The 21,526-nt window shown below is 45.4% G+C and overlaps 1 non-coding gene across 1 annotated transcript; it reads left to right on the top strand.

Moving 5' to 3' along the window:
• The first annotated feature begins 8,133 nt into the window (after positions 1-8,133).
• On the top strand, positions 8,134-8,208 carry Trnat-ugu (transfer RNA threonine (anticodon UGU)). Its single transcript has one exon. It is a non-coding gene; the product is annotated as a tRNA-Thr (tRNA).
• Positions 8,209-21,526: the final 13,318 nt, after the last annotated feature.

Raw genomic sequence — 21,526 nt, 5'->3', positions numbered from 1 at the left:
ATCCTTATCAGTGGGAAGTCGCGCTTCCTTATCCGATCCCCCTCCCGCATCTCCAGCCAATCATAGCACAGTATTAAAAACAAAATAAGCAATTTAAGAAATCCGCGATGGTACAAATAGCCCAGTTTTGTTAGTGGTAAATTTAAAGCTCGCTCCTCATTCCAACCAATCAGAGCATACTTTTAAAATAAGGCATAAAAATATTTAAATGATAGATACAGTACTAATCACAGAGTGTGGAATAAGGAAAGCAAAGAGACACAACACACGCCCATCCACAAAGACATTGTGGAAAGATGCCTCGGAGACACGTCCTCTCCCTTGGAAATGCATTATAAACATTTCATTACGCTAGAGGTACACAAGTATATGTAAATAGTCCATATCTTTCACATTGGAATCATGTTAATATTGTGCCAGAGGTATGTATGTCTGTATTAGGTGTTAGGCATTACGCATTAGGTGCTATTAAATTTGTATATTTCCACTGTGTATGACGCTGTAAAACAGTATACATTGTTGTTGATAACAATTTTTATATATTGTTCATTTTGTACTTATACTCCCTCAGCAGTATATTATAAGAAAAATGTGGAGCGAGACAGAGAGAGAGACGGAGGGAGGGAGACAAAAATGATTATTTTCTGTGAGAGATCAGTTACTTGACATGTTAAATACATAGTTACGTGTGTATGCCATTTTTGAAATATAATGCATACCTTTAACGTCGGAGTCATTTTAATATTACGCCATAGGTATCTATGTGTACGTAAGTAATGCATAACTTTGACCTAGGCATCTCATTTCACATTAAGTTGTTTAGTGCTTAGCGATTACCGTTTACTACTTACTGTCTAGCCATCACATTTGCTACTCTGTGTACATGTTTCTGTAAGTACTGATCACAGGTGTGTTCAATAAGTATAGTATTTTTAACATATGAAATACAGAAATAAATGATTACTTTGAGTGATAGAGGTGTGATTGGTTGGAGATAGGGATGAGGGGAGGGGGAAGGGATGTTCTTGATCTATATGTAAAATACCTTTTGGAAGTAATGCAATTTGACATCGTTCTTTACGCATTATTTAAATATATCCTCTTCTTGGTCGAAAAGCATTTTAAAATCTACAACTTTTTACCACTTTTCCACGATCTTATATTTTTTTATTTTTTGTTTCATTTTAATAGTGCACTATGACTGCCTGAAGATAGTGGTGAGGAAAGGAAGTGGGAAAAGGAGTAGAGTAGGGTTTCTGATTGCACACTATCACAGCTGGGCCTTATCCACCAACTTGAATTTTTGCTTGGCTGTTTCGTTTTTGATACAGTGCTACGACTGTCTGGAAGTAAGGCAGAAGGGTGAGGGTAAGGAGGGGGTAATGGAGTGTGTTTTCTCCTGACACCACCATCAGTCCAAGGCCATCGACGCTGTCATGCATCAGACGATCCCGCGATCACCTCGAAGGTCATTTAAATGTCAAAGTGTCCTGGAGTCGCCATACCAGTACTGTTAACGCTCTTCACCAGCATGCTTCTCTAGCGTCACATTTCAAAACTTTCTATTCACTTCTTACCTATGCTGGGTAATTTGCACGTTTTATAGGGTTACAGTTAAATAAAAACTTTCAGAAAAAAATATGTATCGATTTAGCAACTTCTTCCTTTCCAGAGCCGCTATTTTTGCTATTGTCGGTTTCCCTTTTTCATTCTCTCTTCTTCCACCATTGTAAGCCCAATAGCAATACTGTAAGCCCAATAGCAAAACTCATTTACTACTTTTGGTGACTCTTTTCCACATCTAAATGCTTCAGGATCGCCGGACCTAATTTTATTAGATCCTCCAAAACTCACCCAACAGTGGCTTTCGGAGTACACATATTTTTGGATGTAGAAATATATCAATTTCCTCAACCGTTTTTGTTCGCTATACCTGTGGGTCCGTAACCATAAGAATTAACCCTCATTTTAAAGATTAAGTCAATATTTCGTAAAAACCTCTCGCGTCCTCGTGCTTGATAAAGTGACAGTGCTGACTCTGTGCTTCCCTCAGACTGCAAATCTAGTTTTCGTAGATTTTGTGTAAATAATAATGAGTTAGATATGAAAGATTTATTTAATAACAGATGATAACCCAGTGTTTCCATTTAACCTTGCTTCCCAGAAAACTACTGATTCAATATTTATGTTGGCTTTGGACGTTTCAGATTTCTTAGGTCTCCCATGAGAACTCCACCCCCACCACAAATGTAAGCGTGAGATGTGATGGGGACGGTCTCCTACGATCCTAGCAATGGCGTACACTGCGGAGTCGAGACTAATACACTACTGGCCATTAGAATTGCTACACCAAGAAGAAATGCAGATGATAAACGGGTATTCATTGGACAAATATATTATACTGGAACTGAGATGTGATTACATTTTCACGCAATTTGGGTGCATAGATCCTGAGAAATCAGTACCCAGACTAACCACCTCTGGCCGTAATAACGGCCTTGATACGCCTGGGAATTGAGTCAAACAGAGCTTGGCTGGCGTGTACAGGTACAGCTGCACATGCAGCTTCAAAACGATACCACAGTTCATCAAGAGTAGGACTGGCGTATTATGACGAGCCAGTTGCTCGGCCACCATTGACCAGACGTTTTCAATTGGTGAGAGATGTGGAGAATGTGCTGGCCAGGGCAGCAGTCGAACATTTTCTGTATCCAGAAAGGCTCGTACAGGACCTGCAACATGTAGTCGTGCATTATCCTGCTGAAATGTAGGGTTTCACAGGGATCGAATGAAGGGTAGAGCCACGGGTCGTAACACATCTGAAATGTAACGTCCACTGTTCAAAGTGCCGTCAGTGCGAACAAGAGGTGACCGAGACGTATAACCAATGGAACCCCATAACCATCACGCCGGGTGATACGCCAGTATGGCGATGACGAATACACGCTTCCAATGTGTGTTCACCGCGATGTCGCCAAACACGGATGCGACCATCATGATGCTGTAAACAGAACCTGGATTCATCCGAAAAACTGACGTTTTGCCGTTCGTGCACCCAGATTCGTCGTTGAGTACACCATCGCAGGCGCTCTTGTCTGTCATGCTGCGTCAAGGGTAACCGCAACCACGGTCTCCGATGTGATAGTCCGTGCTGCTGCAAACGTCGTCGAACTGTTCGTGCAGCTGGTTGTTGTCTTGCAAACGTCCGCATCTGTTGACTCAGGGATCGAGACGTGGCTGCATGATCATTTACAGCCGTGCGGATAAGATGCCTGTCATCTCGACTGCTAGTGATTCGAGGCCGTTGGGATCCAGTGCGGCGTTCCTTATTACCATTCTGAACCCACCGATTCCATATTCTGCTAACAGACATTGGATCTCGACCAACGCGAGCAGCAATGTCGCGATACGATAAACCGCAATCGCAATAGGCTACAATCCTACCTTTATCAAAGTCGGAAACGTGATTGTACACATTTGTCCTCCTTACACGAGGCATCACAACAACGTTTCACCAAGCAACGCCGGTCAACTGCTATTTGTGTACGAGAAATCGGTTGGAAACTTTCCTCATGTCAGCAAGTTGTAGGTGTTGCCACCGGCGCCAACCTTGTGTGAATGCTCTGAAAAGCTAATCACTTGCATATCACAGCATCTTCTTCCTATCGGTTAAATTCCGCACGTCATCTTCGTGGTGTAGCAATTTTAATGGCCAGAAGTGTATTAATAGTTTGCGATTATTTTTTACATGTAGCCCACTTCCCAGCCCCAAACCCACGCCTTTATTGTAAGTCATTTACATCCAAAATTTGCTTGAAACTGCGTTATAGAGCTGTGCGTTTATGTGAGTACTTTCCCACCCACACGAACAGCGTCGGTGATGGTGGGCCACTGGCCCCTGCTACCGAGCCGTGTGTGTCCCAAATTAGATCGAAACTATTCCTGACGTTGTTGACCAATACTGGAACACAATGAAGAACTCGAATTCTCGATTTTTTTTTAAATAGTTCCAACAGCCAAAGCTATCGGATCCACACACGTAAACTACCATCGTATTCCTATACAAACGTGGCGCACTCGCGAGATACGGTTCACTCGCTGGAGCTGAGGAGTGTGCGCCCAACAGGAGTGACCCAGTCCGAGGCGCCGCTGCTCCCTCAGGAGCTGTAGTTCGACTCACGGCCGGCCGGGGCGTCATTAGAATGCAGCCGCCTCTCCGCCTCCGCAGTTCGCATATCTAATCCGCCGTCGCTAATTCCGGACGAGACGGCGCGCAATTTTAAGTGCAGAGACAGCTACGGAGATCGGATTAACTGAAAAGGGCAGAAACGGAGCTGCAGCACTCCGTGAAATCCCGAGGAAGCGCGAAAGAGAGTTTGTGATTGCACAGGAATAACGTAGAGTACGGTTACGCGAGACTCGGACATCAGAGAAAGTCTGTGAAGACAGTACGAGTGCCAGCATTAAGGAAACGTGTTGAAGACGCTTCGAGGCCGCAGCGAAGTGCAATAACGTGAGTGCATACGTGAAAGAAGAACAGAGCAACTTGATCAGTATTTCTCCTCAGTCGGATCTGACACGGTTAGCCACACACGTGAACTGTAGGGTAGGATAGCCGGAAAGGCGACGTCATGAACAGTTGCAACCCTTGCTCACAGTACGAGCAGCCCTTAGCGGCTCGCCATCTCACAACTATTCATGACGTCACCTTTCCGGCTAAGATCTTTTTTAATATGTGACTTGTAAGTATTGCATCTTTTCCAGTCAGTACAAACTTTAATTTTATTGATGTATTGTATACCTAATATGTTTCAGAACAGTTAGTCTAATTCTGAAGACAACGCTCATAGTAGCGTCGAAACCTGGTCAATTTTGACTTAATATCTGCGACCGAGGGCTTACTTGTTCTAATATAACCCTGACACGGCCACTGAACCTCAGCAGCTATGTTCAGAGTACTGGGTTGTGTTATTTAAGAAGCCTTCGAGCTACTCACACAACTTGTGAACTCATTCCGTATGCTCGTACCTTCGTTAACAGCCTGCAATGGGGTACGGTGTCAAATGCTTTCCGGAAACTTACAAATACGGAATCTTCCTGTTGCCCTCCATCCTTAGTTCGCAGTGTATCATGTGAGAAAAGATTAAGCTGAGTTTCACACGAGCGACGCTTTCTAAAACCATCCTGATTCGTGCACATAACCTTCTCAGTCTCAAGAAAGTTTACTACATTCGGAACGAGAATACGTTCACGGATTCTGCAGCAAACCGAAGTTAGGGATATTGGTCTGTAGTTTTGCGGGTCCGTTCTTTAACCTCCCCTAGATTACCTTGGTGATTGTGGCATCTGGTCAAATAGTTAAGTAATACCATAATATATGCCAAGTTCCGTAAATTGTCGACCGTCTACGAGACAGGATTAACGCTCGGGAAAAGAGGAAGAAGAAAGGAATAAAGAAGAGGGGCGCGTTGGGAGTAGGCAGGAGGGTCATCTGGTCGGTTCGTTGCAATACGCTCTGCGTCTATGAGTTTCAAAGCTACTCGAAGGACGAGACGGAGGTGAAGTTGTGAGGCCGTAAGGGACGTCGGTGTCTGGGGCCACGATGTTGCCCGGCCCGGTGTGTACGCTGATGGAGGAGGCAGCCGAAGGACTACGTAGCAGCAGCAGCACATCCCGTCCTGACCAAACACTCGTCTTTCCTGACAGAATGTGTTGTGTCGGCAGATTAGCCAACACAGCGTACACTAATTTAGAGAGGAGGCCGAAATGCACGCGTCAACTCACGCAGGCTTGCGTTAGGTCTGGAACAGGATACGTAATGAATGCTATAAAGAAAAGTACGTAGTTTCTGGAATACTTAACTTTAATCCATCGTTTGTATACAGCATTCTTGATGATACAAGTCAGACTCTCTCTAGAAATGGTTAATGGCGCCTTGCTAGGTCGTAGCCATGGACTTAGCTGAAGGCTATTCTAACTGTCTCTCGGCAAATGAGAGAAAGGCTTCGTCAGTGTAGTCGCTAGCAAAGTCGTCCGTAGAACTGGTGCGAGTGCTATTTCGTCTCTCTAGACCTGCCGTGTGGTGGCGCTCGGTCTGCGATCACTGACAGTGGCGACACGCGGGTCCGACGTATACTAACGGACCGCGGCCGATTTGAAGGCTACCACCTAGCAAGTGTGGTGTCTGGCGGTGACACCACAGAATGTGCAGCAGCTCTGTGGATGGAAGCAGCAGTCCGCACGCCAATGTACTCTGAAGTAGGACGCCACTGTGGTTCGAAATGAAGGAAAACACAGTGATGGGTGCTGTGACACGACCAACTACAAACTGAGCTGACGTGAGTGTTTTGGTGGAGCGCCGTGGTTGAATTACACGCGCGGCGTGCTGGCGTCTGTCGGGCTGGGACGCCGTCGTGCACGCACAGCCGCGGTCGCAGTCACAGTAATTGCTCTGTACACCTCTGCGCGCTCTGGCGCAAACTACTGCCAGTACCGTGAATCACGACACACCGCGAGAAAATGAATGTGTGGTTTCAGTTCCCTGAGACTGCAGTCGCGCGTATCAGTTGCGTTTGCGTGAGTGTGTGGTGTGCGTATATGCGTGTCTAGCGTTGACGAAGGCCAATGGCGGAAAGCTTTAAATGTGAGTCTTTTTGTTGTGCCTATCTGCGACTCATCGTCCGCGCTATGTGGTGAGTAGCAACTTTTCTTCTCGTAATACTGTTGAATCTGTGGATATGTAGATATGCTATGGAGGTAAAAGTTACAGCACCGTGCACGTTCTTTTAACGGAAGTTTAGTTCATAATTAATAACGTTCCTACATTTTATTGCACAGAAGATATATTGGTATGAGATAGTAATGCTCGTCGATAAGCATCGACTGAGATTTATTACTAAAAAAAAAAAAAATGGTTCAAATGGCTCTGAGCACTATGGGACTTAACATCTATGGTCATCAGTCCGCTAGAACTTAGAACTACTTAAACCGAACTAACCTAAGGACAGCACACAACACCCAGCCATCACGAGGCAGAGAAAATCCCTGACCGCGCCGGGAATCGAACCCGGGAACCCGGGCGTGCGAAGCGAGAACGCTACCGCACGACCACGAGATGCGGGCCTGATTCACTACTCTGTTATTGAAATACTAAACCTGCGAGAGACGTATTAATTGAATGTTTGATTAAAATTAGCGTATTTCATAAATGAATACAGTTTCACGACCGCCAAAGTTCCCTGCTGACATGCGTGGTCCATGGATTCGTGAGCTTCTCTCCATACCCGCACACGTCAATCCGCTCGATACAGTTTGAAACGAGACTCGTCCGACCAGGCTACATGTTTCCAGTCACCAACAGTCCAATGTCGGTGTCGGCGGGCCCAGGAGAGGCGTAAAGATTTGTATAAAGATGGTATCTGTTCTTTCGGACATGTGACCATGCAGCTCTCTTAAAATGAAATGATAATTAAATCATCTGTTGTTTCGGACATGTCCGAAGGAACAGATACCATCGGTGACCATGCAGCTCTCTTAAAATAAAATTATAATTAAATCAAGACCCTAAGCTGTCGACAGGTGTTGATATTCATCAACGGGGACAGTTGAAAATTTCTGCCCTGACCGGGACTCGAACACGGGACTTTTTTTTTTTTTTTTTTTAATCTCGTTTTGTTCGCTTTCGTTCGTTGCATCTGCTCGGGGCGGACGTCGTAAGACATCCGTTTAAGTTTGTTGTTGATCTATTAACTCCGTTTTTTTATTACAGAGGGCTGCTAACCCTCTGACCGAACACGCTGAGCTACTGTGCCGGCATCCATCTGAGCCACCGAGGGCACAGAGGATAGTGCGACTGCAGGGATGTACCCCTTGCACGCTCCCCGTGAGACCCACATTCCCAGCTTAATGTCCACACACTACATTCGTAGTGCCCCTGCCCATTACCCTCTTCTTCTGTACTGGATGCACACGCATTGCCGGAACTCTTACTGCAGTCGGTAAGATTGTCTGCCGCGAGTAATGAGTGTAATGGGCAGGGGCACTACGAATGCAGTGTGTCGACATTAAGCTGGGAATGTGGGTCTCACGGGGAGCGTGCAAGGGGTACATCCCTGCAGTCGCACTATCCTCTGTGCCCTCGGTGGCTCAGATGGATAGAGCGTCTGCCATGTAAGCAGGAGATCCCGGTTTCGAGTCCCGGTCGGGGCACACATTTTCAACTGTCCCCCTTGATGTATATCAACGCCTGTCGGCAGATTAGGGTCTTGATTTAATTATCATTTCAGTAAAGCTTTGTGTCGTGCAGCCATCAAGGGCAGACGAGTGGGCCTTCAGCTCCGAAAGCCCATATCGATGATGTTTCGTTGAATGGTTCCCAAGCTGACACAGACACTTGTTCTGGCCCAGCATTGAAATCTGCAGCAGTTTGCGAAAGTGTTGGAGTTCTGTCAAGTGAAAGATTCTCATCAGTCGTCAATGGTCCCGAACTTGCAGAATCTTTTTCCGGTCGCAGCGATGTCAGATATTTGATGTTTTACCGGATTCCTGACATTCACGGTACACTCGTGAAATGATTGTATGGGAAAATCCCGACTTCTTCGGTACCTCGGAGATGCTGTGTCCCATCGATCGTGCGCCGACTATAACACCACGTTCAAACTGACTTAAATCTTGATAACCTGCCATTGTAGCAGCATCAACCGATCTAACAACTGCACCAGACACTTGTTGTCTTATATAGGCATTCCCGACCGCAACGCCGTATTCTCCCTGTTTACATATCTCTGTATTTCAATAACCATGTCTGTACCAGTTTCTTTGGCGCTTCTGTGTATTTTGGGTACTTTTTCCATTAAATTAAAAATCTTTACATGAATATAAATTCTGATTGCTGCAATGGGAAGGACAGTTCAGTTCCTGTAAGATATAGACACTGCACATTTATATACAGTAATTTCTCATGACATAGAGCGCATAAACTAAATTTGACCCTACAATAAAAATATGAATTTGTTTAATTTTAATTTATGGGTGGACTACTTCACACAGGATCGAGTATGATACGTCACTGTGTTCAGATTTTTAGTGCACAAAATTGAGTTGTTCTATAATGTTGTTGTTGTGGTCTTCAGTCCTGAGACTGGATTGATGCAGCTCTCCATGCTACCCTATCCTGTGCAAGTTTCTTCATTTCCCAATACCTACTGCAACCTACATCCTTCTGAATCTGCTTAGTGTATTCATCTCTTGGTCTCCCTCTACGATTTTTACCCTCCACGCTGCCCTCCAATGCTAAATTTGTGATCCCTTGATGCCTCAGAACATATCCTACCAACCGGTTCCTTCTTCCCGTCAAGTTGTGCCACAAACTCCTCTTCTCCCCAATTCTGTTCAATACCTCCCCATTAGTTATGTGATCTACCCATCTAATCTTCAGCATTCTTCTGTAGCACCACATTTCGAAAGCTTCTATTCTCTTCCTGTCCAAACTATTTATCGTCCATGTTTCACTTCCATACATGGCTACACTCCATACAAATACTTTCAGAAACGACTTCCTGGCACTTAAATCAATACTCGATGTTAACAAATTTCTCTTCTTGAGAAACGCTTTCCTTGCCATTGCCAGTCTACATTTTATATCCTCTCTACTTCGACCATCATCAGTTATTTTGCTCCCCAAATAGCAAAACTCCTTTACTATTTTAAGTGTCTAATTTCCTAATCTAATTCCCTCAGCATCACCCGACTTAATTCGACTACATTCCATTATCCTCGTTTTGCTGTTGTTGATGTTCATGTTATATCCTCCTTTCAAGACACTGTCCATTCCGTTCAACTGCTCTTCCAAGTCCTTTGCTGTCTCTGACAGAATTACAATGTCATCGGCGAACCTCAAAGTTTTTATTTCTTCTCGATGGATTTTAATACCTACTCCGAATTTTTCTTTTGTTTCCTTTACTGCTTGCTCAATATACAGATTGAATAGCATCGGGGAGAGGCTACAACCCTGTCTCACTCCCTTCCCAACCACTGCTTCCCTTTCGTGTCCCTCGACTCTTATAACTGCCATCTGGTTTCTGTACAAATTGTAAATAGCCTTTCGCTCCCTGTATTTTACCCCTGCCACCTTTAGAATTTGTTCTATAATGAATTGCAAAATAAGTTTGGTGACTGCTATAAGTCGTTAAGTAACGCAGATGCATGGAATTTCTGGGGCCCTCCGCTCGGCCTCGAGCTAACTTCAGTTCGATTACCTATGTAGTGTAATTTGATTACCAGTCTTTACTCCGTATGTGTAATAAAGAAAAATACACATTATATTGGACTTTAACAATTTGTGGTTGGGGAATTTTATGTAAATCTCACCACCTAAGATCAATCAAGCACAGTTTAAATCTGATCTATACGGCAGAAACGGTTTCATTATTAACTAAAGTGATACAAATCTATATTATCATCCCCTAGGTGACAAGATAATTTCGCCATCGGAGTTAAAATAGGTTTATGTCGCAACTTTATACCGCAGTTATTTTCGTAGCAAAGCAATTACCAGCTGGTAAAGCCGCAACCTGAAGAAAATTGAATGTCGTCGTGGAAACACGGGGGCGGGGGGGGGGGGGGGGGAGGGGGCGGACGTACAAGAATGCTACTGCCGTCACCGCGGCACTGACCAACAAAAGTGAAGTGGTGCAGCAACGCTAATCTTTCTTCAGCCTAAACAATCTATTCAAATCCCGGCTGATAGCGCTAAAAAACAAAGATTCGGCTGTACATGACATTAGTACGGCCGACACTTTTATACGGTTGTGAAACCTGGCCAACTTCAGCAACAAATGAAGAAGCGTTCGAGAGGAAGTTACCTCAAAAGATATGTGGACCCGTCTACAATACCGTGGAAGGTAAATGGGAACGAAGAACAAAAGAAGTCCTTCACCAGCGGTACGGAAAGCTACACATCGGCCGAATGTAGGGGCAGAAGAGGATACAGTGGTTTGGCCACATGTTCCGAGCCGGTGGATCCCTCCCTAACCGTGTTCTGCGTTCCTAACCTGCTGGAGACGCGCAGAGCGACAACCGAGGACGCGATGGAAGGATCGTGTTCTGGCAGTACCCAAACAGGTGGGGCCGACTGCTCAGCTATAGAACATGAGGCTGTGGACCGACAGCGATGGACCGCCATCTGCAGTGAATGTCTCCTATACTGAATTGTGACGGACTGGTATTGTTTTTTTCTTTTTGTAATGTGTACCTTTGCAAATTTTTTATATTGTGCAGTTTGTTGTATTCTTTTTATACTGTGGTTGTACCATTTTTTATTCTGCTGTAGGACTTAAAGGCCCGCAATACAATACAATAAATGGAGATGGTGATGATACTAGTTTGACGCAGGTCTCCTCCACGCTGGTACATACTGTCCAGGGCTCTTCATCTGTGCACAGCCGTTGCAAACTACACCCAGCTGAACCTGCTTACTTTAGCCAACCCTCCCTACACAGTTTTTAGCCCGCCTGTCCCCTACCCCCCCTCCTCCCCTTCCACACACTTGCCTCCGTTATCAGACGATCCCTTGATGCCTCAGACTGTGTCCTATCAGCTGATCACTTCTTTTAGTCAAGTTGTGCCAGAAATTTTTTTTGCCCACTTCTGTACAGTACCTCGTCATTAGTGACGCCATGTACCCACCTAATCTTCAACACATTTCGAAAGCGTCTACTCTATCCTTGTCTGAACTGTTTATCGTCCGCGTTTCACTTCCATGTAAGTTTGCACACCAGACAAATACCTTCAGAAAACACTTCCACAAAATTTAAATTTGCGCACGCCGTTTTCTTGCCATTGTCAGTCTTCATTTCCGTCAGCTATTTCGCTGCCAAAATAGTGAAATTCATTAACTACTTTAACTGTCTCATTTCTAATCTAATTCCTTTATCATGGTCGGAATTGAGTCACCTACATTCAATTATCTTTCTCTTTGTTTTATTGATTTTCATTTTATAACATCTTTTCAAGACACTATTCATTCCGTTCGTCTGTGTCTCCAAGTCCTTGAGTCTCCCACAGAGTTACAATGTCGTAGGAAACCTCAGAATTTCAATTCCCATTCCACATGTCTTCGTTTCTTTCGACTTACAGACCAAATACATTGAGATTGAGAATGAATATTAATCATCTATCACACTGATGGCTACGCTCATTAGCTGTGCACTGAAGAAATGAACCAAAAATTCAACTCGTATGTACGTTTCTTTATGCCAAGATGCTTTTCCAGTTTTCACTACAGTTCCGTTGGCATGGTACTGACATAAGTCCAACATTTTGGACTTGATATGGACTTCATTTTGAACACTGGATCTACGTAGTTCTTTCGTATCATGTAACATCTTGTTTTGGTCAGTGGCGTTCTGCTGCAGCACAGCTTCTGCCATTTGGCAGACTTACGCGTACGCCTACATCGGAAATTACGTATAAATTCATGTTACAGTTCCGTGTGTATTACGAAACTATTGCCGGCCGGAGTGGCCGAGCGGTTCTAGGCGCTACAGTCTGGAACCGCGCGACCGCTACGGTCGCAGGTTCGAATCCTGCCTCGGGCATGGATGTGTGTGGTGTCCTTAGGTTAGTTAGGTTTAATTAGTTCTAAGTTCTAGGGGACTGATGACCACAGCAGTTAAGTCCCATAGTGCTCAGAGCCATTTGAACCATTTTTAGGAAACTACTACTGAGGTCAGTTTTGTTTCTGGACTTAATACTGCCGATCTTCAAATCTGATCCAAACCTTCGAATGAATGAAAACTGAAGCAACGCGTGTTGCCGCAGTCATTGTCTGGCATCCTACACGTGTTCTGTAGCGGCTAACGCTAGACAGCCTTGTATCCTGAGTCCACGACCAGGAAACCTCTCCAGCGAGTGCCACGTCAAGTCTATTTCCTTCTTCCTAATTTTATTACTGTCCCAGAAATTATTGCCGTGTTCGTTTTAAACTTTCGCCCTGATGTTATTCCCGCCCACTGATAAAGCAGCAGGATACTGAGAAAGCGATCACATACATTTGTTTCAGGATTAAGGTTTGCATTTTATTTTACTGCTGATTACTTTGCGACCGCTTTTCCCATTCTTTTAGTATCGTTTAAGCTCGTAAAGTCGCTATACGGTTGTTCATAGCATTTTCTAATTTGCGCTCTGTATCCTACTTTTGTTTCTAGCGCCGCCTCCTCCCGTAAGATATCTCATCTGTTTCACTGTCATTTGTGCTAACCGCTGCGAATAATTAACCCTGAAAGTGAGAAAAAGGAATTCAATACACCCTGTTGACAGTGGAATAGTTTCTTTTCCTATACCAGTAAGTAGAGAGAACCAGTGGCAGAATTACAACAACGGGAGTGTCTAGACTTACAAGCTCAAAAATGGCAGCTAATTGAAGAGGAGTAGTGGATGAAAGACGATCAGGCTCGGCAGAGTAGAGCAAGCCACAGTTCCGAGAAATGTGAAGAGCAGCTGTTGCCTAGCAACGGCTGCGCTAATCAGGTCGCTGTACAGGTCCGCTGCGAGGCAAGGGAGCAAACGCATGCGCGGGAGGCGGCTTGTCGTGTAAATGGTTAGGCGTAGTCGAACGACCAGTCTGTCAACATCATCTTTGGCATATACCAGCATCCCAAGAAGCTAAATAAGGTTAGAACTTTTCGCGTAACCAGCAGCATATCTGGTGGCAACTACTGTAAGGTGGCTTAGTTATTCATGCAACAGCGGTCGTACATTTTTATGCTCTCTTGGTACTCCCCAAGTGTTTTAACATAGTGAATGGGTTAGGTGAGCTGTTACTTTCATAATTCGTATTACTGCTTGCAAAATGGCGTGAGTTACTCCATATATTGCACAGGGTCGGGCTAGAAACTGGATTAGCTGTTCACATCGGCTTGTTAGAAGCTGTGTGTTCCCATTTATTCGGCACATCAGCCTAGCAGAGAGAGGCGTCGGCAACCGACCTCCGGCACGGCCACGTATGTGTGGCCGCATCCAGCCCCACTGTCTCCCCCGGCTCGGGGCTGGTGGCGTGGCGGGAGTCACAGTGACGACCTTTACTTAAAGAAGCGTCAGTTGGAAGAACCGGAAGACACAGCATCTCAACAGCTGATAGGCTAGAAAGACGGTTAGCGTCTGGTTTTTTTTTTTTTTTCCTTTATTGTGATTTCATTCCCCTGCCCCGTATGGGCAGGGGAGGGCTGGCAGTGGCACAATCCGCCTCACTTCAGCCGGGTGACATGACAACTAATAAAAGGAGAATATTATACATATAAAGGCGATAAAAAGGGGGACATAAAAACAGAGGAAGCGGAGATAATGGAGGGAAAATATACACTGACACAGAGACGTTCATGGGGGGGGGGGGGACAATGAAAAAAGTCGATGTAAAGTTAAAAGACACAGTTGGCGATTCGTAGAGCACAAAAAAGACACTGAAGTCACATGCACAGGTTAAAAGTTGGCCACAGTATTAAAAACACTCCAGAACAACACACTTAAAACCCACTTGTAGCGGTCGCAGGTTCGAATCCTGCCTCGGGCATGGATGTGTGTGATGCGCTTCGGTTAGTTAGGTTTAAGTAGTTCTAAGTTCTAGGGGACTGAAGACCTCAGATACTAAGTCCCATAGAGCTCAGAGCCTTTTTTGGAACCCACTTGCAGCACACACGACGAAGAATAAAACTGCCAGGTGGGACCTGCCGAGGAAAAGGTCAGAGAGGATGGAAAAGGAGGGGAGAGCAAGGGGCAGCAGGGGAAGCGGCGGGATGAAGACAGTAGGGGCGTCAGCGGGTACACGGACAGGCAGGAGACACGTGGGGCAGGAGATGAAGAGGGAAGACTAGTCAGGGGGGAGTGCATAGACACTGAAAGGGGGCACAAGAGAGGGAGGGGGAGTAGGAGGGCGAAGCCGCTCAGGAGGAGAGAGGGGGAGCAGAGGGAGCCCCGAGGAGGAGGCAGGAAGACGGGGTTAGAGTTGGTAGGAGGGGTAGACATCAGGACGAAGTTCATATTCTGGGAGGCGTAGGTGCTAGAAGTTGCATTGGGAAAGGAGGTGGAGGGTGCAGAGATGGAGAGAGGGCGGGACACAACGGTAAAGGCACAGAAACAGGCTGGGGTGGAGAGGAAGGGGGAGACACCAGGGGATGGGGAGGATCGAGTCGGCGGACAATATACAGAGTGCGGATGTGTTCAAGGAAAAGAAGAAGCTGGGGGAAGGGGATCGTGTCGTAGAGGATGCGGGTGGGGGATGCAAGGGTGATACGGAAGGTGAGGCAGAGTGCACGGCGCTTGAGGATTTGTAGGGCGGTATTGAACCTGGGATGGTCGGAAATCCAAGCAACGCTGGCATAACAAAGGATGTGGTGGATCAAGTATTTCTAGGTGTGAAGGATGGTGGAAGGATGCAGTCCCCACGTCCAGCTGGACAGGACTTTCAGGAGGCAGAGTCTGTTGTGGTGTTTGTGTTGGATTGTAAGGAGATGGGGAGTCCAGGTGAGGTGGCGGTCGAGGATGAGGCCAAGGTATGTGAGGGTAGGAGTGAGGTGGATAAGACGGCCATAAATGGTGAGGTAGAAGTCATGGAGGCGGAAGGAGCGGGTGGTGCGGCCTATGATGATCGCCTGGGTCTTGGAGGGGTCGATACAAAGGTTGCCTTCTGTCCTTGTCCCCATCTAAAAACAAAAGAAAAAGTCTCCCTCTTGCAGGAGTTCCATCAAAATCTTCAAATTTCTTTGGGACCGTGTTCGCAATCTCGGCAAAAGTTGGCTAAAGATTGGACAGTGCTGGGAATCATTACCGTCATCGGTGGATGCCTCGTCGCTTTTCCAGAACTTGAGAGAGAAGTTAGAGTTCCGGTTTGGACAGACACTGCCGCCACCTCGCGGGCCTTACACGCCGAGACAGGGCCAGTACGCTACGCCGTACTACCTGGCGCCCACAGCCGGCGCGCACGCAGTTACGAGTACTGCAAGTTTATTTGGCGAGATTCGGCCAGCAGCGCTTTTCCGTGGGAAGGTTCTGCAGTGTGCGCTATTTTTAACTTCGCAGAGTTGGTCGCTTCGGTAACTGATGACCGCGGTGAGTTGTTTGATTCGCATCTTTGAACAGTGTTCACTCTTCATTGTCACTTTCTGGTACGCCTTCCGCTCGAGTACTGGCAGCACTCAGTACGCGATCCAGAAATTGGCACAAAATCCGAGTTAAACTGTTTCTTTAATTTTGCATTCATTGTCATCATCTTGAAGGTTTTCCCACTTGAAAGAAACCAATTAAAGGAAAGAAATAGCATCTTTTGTGAACATGCGTTTTCATTCGATAGTTAGACGCCACCCTAACAAATATGTGGCGTGTGGTGAATGAGCTGCGTATTTGATGCATTACTATTAACTTTTAAAATGTGGGCCTACCCCTATTAAATTCAGATGTAATTGTCAGCGTCCGCACTTTTTGTGTGTGCACAGTGAGTGTACGAATGTGTGCAAACTTAGGTTACCACTTGGCGCGCAAATGGACAAAACATCTGAACTGTCTTCTCAAGCCCAGGGTGTTAAACAGACATTCTAAATAAATATGAACCTGGCCCTGTAAGGGAGCTAATATTAGGTGCGGATCATAACAAAAGTGATTAGAAATGCTGCTGTCACTTAACTAGAATGCATCAATTAATGAAAGTGAAAGTTCCGTATCTATTCTAGAAAGACAAAAACGCTATTCCCTTTTTTATTCTACATATAATTTATCAACTGTGCTTTCAGGGGTCAAGTGATACACAACAATCATGTTCAATTACTTTTGACAGTCAGTAACAAAATATTTAACTCTTGGACATATTGAACTGACGATTATTAAAATCGTTATCTCTACATATGAAAACAAAAATTTTATCACAGGAAAGAAGGATTAAAAATCTTCATTGGCCCATTTACATCTACGGTATCGTAGTTGGTCAGTGCGCTGAGTTGGTGGAGAATGAATAATGTATGTTTTGAACCAATGAAAAAACTCTCATGTACTCATTGTGAGAGTAGGTTAGTATCCAAGCTTTTGATATTCAATGGTCAAAGTGTGCGCAAGTTGGAGTGAGCAAAATCTAGACTCAACATTTACTGTAGCCTAATGTGCGATGGTACTTTACCATGTGGCATCTGCAATGGCTTTGTCTCTGTGCTGGATCTGAAACAATGATTCCCTATTCTGGCCTTGACTGAATTCACTCAGTCTCAACTTTCCTGCGTTCCGTAGAACATTAACCTTTCCCTAGTCAAAATAATGGCTATTGCACACTCGCTAAGGGTTCGAGCGTTGTGCACAATTTCTTTGTCCACAAAAATTCCCGCAGTAATAATTAACTACCTCTTTGCAATCTGTCACCACGATATGTGAAGCGTATCGTCCACATTTCGCAGAAAGCAAAACTGTCAACGCCCTCGTTATTTTCCACACACTTGTGCAGTCCACCACGAGACGAGAAATAGATCTAACCATTTTAGTTCTCAAAACGCTTTTATATAATGGGGATCTCCACACTGTGTCGCGTATGCATCGCCCAGTATGGCTTCAGCCAACCGCTATCTCACTAGAGGTGATTTTTTTTTTCAGGGTCACAGCCTAGCGCTGTTAATACTGTGCAACCACTTACCCTCGGTCCCAGCTGCATTTACGTTAAAAGGAATAATGTATTGTTCTGGCCTTATCCCTTTCTGCGCTGAAGCTCGCTGTACTCTTGTTAAGTAGGGTTTTCCGATGTCATTAACCACCTGCTCAGTTCGTCTCCAAAATGTGTTTCACTTTAACTTGTTTATTCATACCCCTGTCCATATAATGGTAGATACTGTTTCGTTAATTTTCAGTACATGAGATTACTGCAATTGCCTTTTATTAATGTAATATAGTTATTTCTTCTGAGGATCTGATACTGTATCGCACTGTCGTTATGCATCAAGCTCTTGTAAGATCCATAAAATCCGGACGCCTTACATAATAAGACTTATCTGTTGAGCGACTTGTTTGATTACCTTTTCAAAGCAAATACGCATGATTGTATAGGCAGCGTTACTCAATTTTGCAATCATGGGGACATTAATTTTGCATCTCAGGGTTGTGCACTTCTACAACCATAAACAACCCGCCTCACACTGTGAGAAGAGTCCTTCTGGTGAAAACTACACGCCGCAACCGACACTGACCCCGCTACAACTATTGAGGATTTCCTTCAATTTACGTCTATGGTCACAAACTTTTTGTTAACAGATTACCGGTTTCGGTCTTTAATGACCATCATCAGATCTGCAGCAAAAATGGGAAAAATATAAATTTATGTTTTTCCCATTTTTGCTGCAGGTGTGATAATAGACATTAAAGACCGAAACCGGTAATCTGTTAACAAAAAGTTTGTGACCATAGACGTAAATTGAAGGAAACTTGTTACATATACGGGTCACTGCTTTCTCGCGACAATGTCGCAGCTTGTGAAACTATCGAGGATACTGCCACCAGGAATATCGTAACAAGTGAGGCCCAACCGTCAAACGAGCATACGGAAATGCAAACAGATGAAGAACCACCACTATTACTACCACTAACATGGAAGCGAACTAACTTGAAATAAGACGACAAAACATGAATAGATTTTGTCCGAAGTCCAAACTGAGATCCGAGGAGAGAGTACAATGTCCTGTCAAAATGGAGACCACGCCCACACACTGTTCGCCTGCGACACTCCTAGAGCGACTAAAACACAACACCCGCGCTGCGACACTCACTAGTAATGAACAATGGCGCTCTCGGTGCACGTAATACAGTAGTAGTTGGCTCTGAGCACTATGCGACTTAACTGCTGAGGTCATCAGTCGCCTAGAACTTAGAACTAATTAAACCTAACTAACCTAAGGACATCACACACATCCATGCCCGAGGCAGGATTCGAACCTGCGACCGTAGCGGTACAGTAGTAGTGGTATCACGTGAGATAGCTCGGTTTCGGAGAAGCAGGTTTTACTCCGCTGCACAATGATCTGTAGCCAGTGTCTCTGTACAGTGGTGCCGGCCGATGTGGCCGAGCGGTTCTAGGCGCTTCAGTCTGGCACCGCGCGACCGCTGCGGTCGCAGGTTCGAATCCTGCCTCGCGCATGGACGTGTGTGAGGTCCTTAGGTTAGTTAGGTTTAAGTAGTTCTAAGTTCTAGGGGACTGATGACCTCAGATGTTAAGTCCCATAGTGCTCAGAGCCATTTGACCCATCTTCCTCTCGGTACTGTCACGTGACCGCCCAGAGGCCGGTGTACGAGGTGTATTGAAGTTCTAAGGCCTCCGATTTTTTTTCTCCGGACTGGAAGGAGATAGAAACATGCGCATTGTTTTAAAATGAGGCCGCGTTCATTGTCGATACGTCCCAGAGATGGCAGCACCGTACGGCAGATGGAATTTTACCGCCAGCGACGAGAATGAGAACTGTTTTAAATACTTAAAATGGCGACGTTTTCCTTACTTGAACAGCGTGCAATCATTCGTTTTCTGAATTTGCGTGGTGTGAAACCAATTGAAATTCATCGACAGTTGAAGGAGACATGTGGTGATGGAGTTATGGATGTGTCGAAAGTGCGTTCGTGGGTGCGACAGTTTAATGAAGGCAGAACGTCGTGTGACAACAAACCGAAACAACCTCGGGCTCGCACAAGCCTGTCTGACGACACGATCGAGAAAGTGGAGAGAATTGTTTTGGGGGATCGCCGAATGACTATTGAACAGATCGCCTCCAGAGTTGGCATTTCTGTGGGTTCTGTGCACACAATCCTGCATGACGACCTGAAAATGCGAAAAGTGTCATCCAGGTGGGTGCCACGAATGCTGACGGACGACCACACGGCTGCCCGTGTGGCACGTTGCCAAGCAATGTTGACGCGCAACGACAGCACGAATGGGACTTTCTTTTCGTCGGTTGTGACAATGGATGAGCCGTGGATGCCATTTTTCAATCCAGAAACAAAGCGCCAGTCAGCTGAATGGAAGCACACAGATTCACCACCAACAACAAAATTTCGGGTAACCGCCAGCGCTGAAAAAATGATGGTGTCCATGTTCTGGGACAGCGAGGGCGTGATCCTTACCCATTGCGTTCCAAAGGGCACTACGGTAACAGGTGCATCCTACGAAAATGTTTTGAAGAACAAATTCCTTCCTGCACTGCAACAAAAATGTCCGGGAAGGGCTGCGCGTGTGCTGTTTCACCAAGACAACGCACCCGCACATCGAGCTAACGTTATGCAACAGTTTCTTCGTGATAACAACTTTGAAGTGATTCCTCATGCTCCCTACTCACCTGACCTGGCTCCTAGTGACTTTTGGCTTTTTCCAACAATGAAAGAGACTCTCCGTGGCTGCACATTCACCAGCCGTGCTGGTATTGCCTCAGCGGTTTTCCAGTGGTCAAAACAGACTCCTAAAGAAGCCTTCGCCGCTGCCACGGAATCATGGCGTCAGCGTTGTGAGAAATGTGTACGTCTGCAGGGCGATTACGTCGAGAAGTAACGCTAGTTTCATAGATTTCGGGTGAGTAGATAATTAGAAAAAAAATTGGAGGCCTTAGAACTTGAATGCACCTCGTACTTGTAAGCGTCCGTATATTCTCGTAAACGCCGCTGTCAGCAACCGTGTACAGTTAGATTCCCGGCGGGGTCAGGGATTTTCACCTGCCTCGAGATGACTGGGTGTTTGTGTTGTCCTCATCATTTCATCATCATCCAGGAAAGTGGCGAAATTGGACTGAGCAAAGATTGGGTAATTGTACGGGCGCTGATAACCACGCAGTTGAGCGCCCCACAAACCAAACATCATCATCATCATCATCATCACCGTGTACAGTGGCTACATTCCTGACAACTGTTTCTACAGTATCGCAGAAGGAACAGCCAGCTCCTCGTAGCCCTGTTACAAGACATCGTTGAAACTCAGTGAGGTGTTGATGATGGCGTCTTTGTCACCTTAAAGGCATTCTTAACTAACATCTACGTCGAGTCTCAAAGGTAAGCAAACGCGCACGACCGTTACAGCGGGAACGTAAAGCAAACATAATTTGCATCCTCAGAGTGACGTTACTACCGCCACTCCTGTGCGACTGGCGCGATATTGGAACAGAAGTAATATTTCAGATGTGGAAACACGCCTGTCAACTTTCGTTTATGTCGCACAATCCTTGCGATTTTTTTCCGTCAGTGTATCTTGTAAGACCCGTGGTGACTGATGGTATCATTCATGCGCTCCTCTGTGTTATCTGATTAGAAAAGTTGAGCTCTGTTGATTACTAGCAGGTCTAAGACGTTGTCGTCACGAGTCTGCTTTCTTAATTACCTCTTCTAAGTAATTTCTGGACAAGACATTCACAACAAGCTCATGCTATCTCTGTCAACAGTTTCAATCGTAAAGATCTCCCATCCAATAGCCGGAAAATTCAGGTGTCCCCTTTTGGAAGAGTACCATGTGAAAAATTAGTCGCTTGTTTAATGGTTT

This window comes from Schistocerca cancellata, chromosome 9 (genome assembly GCF_023864275.1).
Source record: "Schistocerca cancellata isolate TAMUIC-IGC-003103 chromosome 9, iqSchCanc2.1, whole genome shotgun sequence".
Classification (NCBI taxonomy): domain Eukaryota; kingdom Metazoa; phylum Arthropoda; class Insecta; order Orthoptera; family Acrididae; genus Schistocerca; species Schistocerca cancellata.
This window is presented reverse-complemented; position numbering and strand designations above follow the sequence as displayed.